Source organism: Mirounga leonina, unplaced genomic scaffold (assembly GCF_011800145.1).
Source record: "Mirounga leonina isolate KUSES-001 unplaced genomic scaffold, KU_Mleo_1.0 Mir_177, whole genome shotgun sequence".
NCBI lineage: Eukaryota > Metazoa > Chordata > Mammalia > Carnivora > Phocidae > Mirounga > Mirounga leonina.
In genome coordinates, this window is record NW_023270459.1 from 9,579,365 (window position 1) to 9,585,865 (window position 6,501).

Genomic DNA, 6,501 nt, shown 5'->3' on the forward strand with positions numbered 1-6,501 from the left:
ATTTCAAGATACTTTTTGATTTTCGTTTTGTTTTCTTCTTTGACTCATTAGTTGTTCAAAAGTGTTAATTTCCACACATTTATGAATTTTCAGGTTTTCTCCTGTTATTGATTTCTAGTTTCTTTTTTTTTAAATTTTATTTTAGTATGTTATGTTAGTTTCTAACCATTTTGGTTGAAAAGACACTTGGTATAATTTAAATCTTCTTATATTTTTTAAGGCTTGTTTTCTGACTCAACATATGATCTGTCCTGAAGAGTATTCCTTGTGCATTTGAGAAAAATGTTAGTCTGTTGCCATTGGGTGGGATGTTCTGTATATATCTGTCTACAAAGTTTTCCTTCCTACCCTCCTTAATGTGCCTTTTCTTATTTCTGGGCTTTACTCCAGTCCTGAAATCTCTCACCTACAATCTTTGGCTCTTATGAAGGTATTTTTGTGCACATATAGTTGTTCAAATTGATGTTTCTGGGGGAGGAAATGAGTGGTAGGAATTTCTATGTCACAATTTAGCTTACAACCTTTGTGCTATTAGATTTTGTTCACTGGTATTTTGTTGAGGATTTTGTATCTCTACTCATAAAGAATATTTTTCTGTAGTTTTCTTTTCTTGTGATATCTTAGTCTGGTTTTGGTATCAGAGTATTACTGGCCTCAGAGAATAAATTAGAAAGTGTTTCTTCCTCTTCTGTTTTTGGAAGAGTTTTTGGAGTGGTGTTGATTAAATTGGTGTTAATTTAATCTCTGCTGCTTAGAGGTCTACTTAGGTTTTTTATTCCTTTTTGAGTCAGTTTTAGTAGCTTGTGGCTTATTAGAAATTTTTCCATTTCATCTAGGTTATTTAATTTATTGGTGTACAGTTGTTTGGGACATGTCTTAATTTCTCCTTCATTTTAAAGGATAGTTTTTCTGAATATACAATTCTTGGTTGGCAGTCTTTCTTTTAGTACTCTGAATATGTCATCCCTCTGCCTTTGACCACCATGGTTTTGTGTGAGAACTTAGCAGTTAATCTTATTGAGAATGCTTTGTATGTCATGAGTCATTTTCTCTTGCCACTGTCAAGATTCTCTCTTTGTCTTTTTACAGTTTCATTACATTGTGTGGATCTATTTAAGTTTATCCTACTTGGATTTGTTAAGCTTCTTGGATTAATGTTTTTCATTAAATCTGAGAAGTTTCTGGTCATCATGTCTTCAAATATTTATTTTGTCCCATTCTTTCTCTTCTTCTGGGACTCCCATTATGCCTATATTGGCACTCTTGATAGTGCTCCACAAGTCTCTGAAGCTATATATATATTTTTTTCTCCATTCCTCATACTGGATAATCTTCATTGATCTACTTTCAAATTTGCTAATTCTTTCTTGTATCTGCTCAAATTTGCTGTTTTTCATTTCAGTTATTGTACTCTTAAAATTTGTATTTGGTTCGTTATTTTATGATTTCTATCTCTTTATTGATATTCAATATTTGGTGAGCCATCATTCTCATGTTTTCATTTAATTATTTAGACATGGTTTCCTTTCCTTCTTGAAAATATTTTAAATAGCTGATTTAAGTTCAGTTGACATTGCGTTTGACATTGAGTCTGGGCTTCATCAGGGACAGTTTCTATTACATTTTTCCTGAGTATGGGCCAGGTTTCTTGTTTCTTTTCATGCCTTTTAGATTTTTTTTGTTAAAAACTCAGCATTGCAAATAATTTAATGAGGCTACTCTGTTAATCAGATTCCTTCTTTCCCCATGGTTTGTTCTTGTTGTTGATTGTTGAAGTTGTTATTGTTTGTTTAGTGACTTTTCAGAACTAATTTTGTAAAATCTTTATTCTTAGTTGTGTGTGGCCACTGAAATTTCTACTCAGCTTAGTAGTCAGCTAGTTATTAAACAGAGATTTCCTTAAACATCTGGAACCAATGAACCTCCCAGTGTGTGTTGAGGAGCATATATATTGGGGCATGCCTTGAATACTCAGCCAGGCAGTTGACAACTCTGCCTTAGCCTTCACTTCCTGCTTGTGCAGAGCCTCAAGGCCAACCAGAAGTGAGAGCTTAGGGCCCTTTCAGTTCCTTTCTGAGCATATGTACAGCCCTGGATATGTATGTGGCTCTCTGGTTTCCAGGATTATGTAAGAACTTTTCAAAGTTCCTGTGAGCTTGTCTTTTTAAATTTTTCTGGTTAGTCTATTGTTTATCGCAAATTTAATCCACCATCTCAGGTATCCGAAAAGTTAAAACACTTGCCTCTAGATTGTTTTCAACAAATATCCTCTGGGGAGAAGGATTTTTACACTGGAAAATTTTCAAGTCAGGTCAAATACAGACAGCCTTTCAAGTGGAATCTTTTAGGGAGCCATCAGAATGACCAAACAATGACAGCTTTTTGGAAGCCAATGAGAGAACTTTAGTTCTGTTTTGCTTTCTTCCATGACTGCCAGGCTGTACTGGGGGTGTGTGCTGTGCTTTTTCAAGGTTAGCACTGAGATGGAGAGCAAGATATGAGACTAGGGCAAGTTAAAATTTCATAAGGCTTGCTGATCTTACTAGAGAAAAAAGATTTGAGAAAGACCTGAAAGTGGTGAGGTAGGAGCCAGGCAGATGTCTCTAGGAGAGTGTTTTGGACAGATTTGCCAAGACCTCAAGGCAGGGATCTTCCTGGGATATCAGAGGCACAGTGAATAAGCCAGTGAGTCTGGGATTAGTAGGATGCACCTTTTTGTTTTTGTCTTTCTGGCCCTTAACTCAGGGCCTGGGACTTTGTGGGCACCTGTGAAACATGTCCACACTGAGAAGTAAGTATCAATTATGAGAGTTGTCTCATGCAAGCTTGGATATAAATAGCTCAGAATTTTTTTAAAAAAACCAAGGCCAGGCTAAAAGAGGGAAGAAAGGCTTCTTAGAGGAGGGACATGGTCCCAAGGGTTGTTCTCCAAGTCATGGGCTTTGTTCGTGCAGCACCTACAGAAAGGGAAAATGAGTATGTAATTTTCTACATGGTCTTATTTGTAAAGTAGACAGCTAAAACCACTACTTACAAGTCTTATTTTTGGAAAACTCTGTAATGGTTTAATCTCTGGTCCCTTTGTTGACCTTTGGGGTTCCAAAGTGTCCCCCATGAGGTCATGATATTTATCCTCTTATCTCTATGTAAGGGATATGCTTTCATTGTAAGCATTATTGATGCTCTCACCATACTCTAGGTAAAGGTCAGGGCCTGGAATTAAGCTTCTACTAATTAATGAGAACCTTCTAGAAGAATTCACAATGACTGGAGTTGGGTAAGGTAAGAGAAAGCTCCCTGCATAAGCAAAATACTGTGACCCCAAACAAGGCAGGCTTAGCCAATGTTATAGTGTGGACATTGAGCAGATCTGGGCTTGAACCTGTCTTCTGGCTCTTAAAGAAGTGTCCTCCTGCCCTACCAGGCAAATCTTCAAAGATGAATTTATTTCAAGAAAAAAATAAAGTGCAATCTTTGTGATGCACAAACCTGTGACCACATCACAGGTTTCAGGTTTCAAGAGCAACATGGGTTAGCTTTTTCCTCCAGGTACTGCACCTACAATTGGCCTGGGTGGGTGGTAAGGCAGTCTATTGCCCTGCAGGCCCAATAGCTGGACTTCTCCTGACCTGAGGCCACTCTTGGTTGAGGATCATCCTTGGGAAAGCAAGAAGATGAAGGGTCTTTCTGGCTCCAAATCACATTACTTTCCCTCCCTATCAAAGCAATTCTCTCTGGAAAAGAAGAGGAAAGAAAATTCCCTCTTATTTGGCATTGGGTAGACAAATGGTGTTGCTGCAGATGGGCACTTAATTCACACTTGAGGAAGGGGGAAAGATGGGGAAGGACAGCAGCATAAACAGAGTGAGCAGTTCTGCCTACGACCCCACTTGGTGTGGGCAGGCCTCAGTGTAAGCACAGATAATATCAAACTCTCCATTGTTTCCATCAGTGTAGTTCTGCTTGTGCCTCTCACAGCATGAGCTCTTCACTGAGCTGAGTGACCATTGCATTTGTATCTTTGTATTTTTTATACAAAGTGACTTCTAAACACAAACCAATAATTCTGGTGCTTTATGAAAGAACAGAATTTATTCCAACATCTGGAAGTTTTCAGAAGTCATTTTTACAGCAATTTTCACCTTCTGTGATGACTTTAGCACCTACCTGCCATATTAAGATACAACTCAATGGTGGTTACTTGATTCAACCTTGGTCCCTGTGCCCCCTTGTATTATCTAGGCAGATGAAAGGACTCACATCACATCTAACATAACAAATGAGAAGGAGAAACTGATTTACTCCTTTGTCTCTTCTTCCCTCCCTAGAGACAAATACAACCAAATACAAATGCATGAATGGCTGCCAACTGGTATTATTACTTAAATCTAACTTTTCTGGGGTCATTAATCCTACAAATATGTCTATTCTTAGATGACTGCAATTAGCAATTTGCTGCTTGTCATAACAGTCATTAGAAGCAGAAAATATTATCAAATGACTTACAGAGAAAATAATCTGGGAACTTTAGTGCTTTTTTCCCATGGTATTAGGATAAAGTGCTGGCTGAGCCCAAGTGCCTGACAGGACCTGGGGCTGGTCAGGGGTCTGGTGGTGGGGAGCAGTCACATGATTGGCAGTAAACACTTAAGAGGATTGATCATGTTTTAAAATTTTATTTATCTTTTTAAGACATGGCTTCTTCATGGGTAGAATAGGAGGATCAGATGAAGAAGCAGCGGTTTTCAAATGTCAGCCCAAGGATCCACTGATCTATGACCAAGGCAAAATGAGAAAAATAAGGACAGGTAGTGTTTACATATATAAAGCTAAATTTATTTGATGCAAAAGACTTTCCTTTATTCCAAAATTATATTCTGGGGGTGAGTGATAGTATATGGAAACTTAAAAAAAAAAAAAAGATGTCTTTGATTAGCAAAATAAAAGAAGCAAGCAACTTGATACTGGTAAATCCCTAAGTTGCTTTAGTCCTATTCCCTGCAACTCTCATCTCCAACATGGGTCCAGGCTCTGAGCAACTTACCTTTCTTGTGTAAACTCTGGTATTCCCATGCATTTAAAAATGATGTGTTTTCTGGGGGACATTTTTTCCCCACTTTGTCCTCCCAGGGTATTTGTATTCACTCTCCAAGGCTCAGAGTGTCACTTCCTGCCCTGATGACTCTCACTCAAACTCACCCCCACTGTTCCTTCCATGTTGTTGCAACTCTTACATTGTGGCATTTGGGGACTTGTGTTGTAGTTTTTTGTTGCATTTCTGTTTCCCCTATAAGATAAGGAAAACTTGAAGGAGGTGAGGTGGCCATTTATTTCTTTCTTATCTTTGTAGTCTTGGGTCCACCACTGGGACTGGAACACAAGGGTTCTATCAATCAGGGCTCAGCAGAACACAGATAGAACACTCAAATTAGAGCAATCGAAAGATACTGTGATAGGGACTGTTCACAAAGTGTCAGCAGGGTATAAAGAAACCTCAAGGAATAGTGCAGAAGCCTGCATCTGGGAAGGTCACCATATCTGGAAATGAGGCAGGGAGGATGGTGTGGAGAGGGCACCTGGAAGGAGCTGAGACACATCCAAGGATGCAGCCAGGCTATGGTGACAGGCAGGGGGAGAGCTAAAGAACAATACCCGATCTTTCCCTCCTCCCTCCACTCTCCTGCAGGGACCACCCATTCAGTGGAACCCAGCCAGAAGACAGAGGCAAGGCAGCCTATTAATGTTGTCCCTGCAGGTTGGCTTTGCCAGAGCAAGAAGGAAAGGGTGGAGAGTGAGTCTGAAGGGCAAATAGAAGACATTCAGCACAGTAGTGTTCAACAAATGTGTTTGGAATAAGTGGCTATGTTTCCAAGCAGGTCAGTGAGCCATGTAAACTTTTATGCTTAGAGTGAGGTGACAGTGTTGATGATGATGATGACAATCACTATGGAAATGGTGTGGTGATGTTGATGGTGATTTTCAGAAGACAGTGGTAGCAGTGACATTGCTGCTGCTGTGGGAGTGATGCTGGGTTTTGCTGGTGGTATTGGTGGTGGTGGTGGTGCTAGTGCTGGTGCTGGTGGTGGAGGTGGTGGTGCTGTTGTTGTTGGCAGTGGAGGTGATGCTGGTCCTGGTGCTGGTGGTGGTGGTGATGCTGGTCCTAGTGCTGGTGGTGGAGGTGGTGGTGCTGTTGTTGCTGGCGGTGGAGGTGATGCTGGTCCTAGTGCTGGTGGTGGAGGTGGTGGTGCTGTTGTTGCTGGTGGTGGAGGTGGAGGTGGTGTTGGGGCTGGTGGTGGAGGTGGAGGTGGTAGTGGTCCTGGTGCTGGTGGTGGAGGTGGTGCTGGTGTTGCTGCCAGTGGTCCTGGTACTTATGGGGGAGGTGGTGTTGGTGGAGGTGGTGGTGCTGTTGTTGCTGGTGGTGGAGGTGGTGGTGCTGTTGTTGCTGGTGGTGGAAGTGGTGCTGGTCCTGGTGCTGGTGGTGGAAGTGGTGCTGGTGCTGGT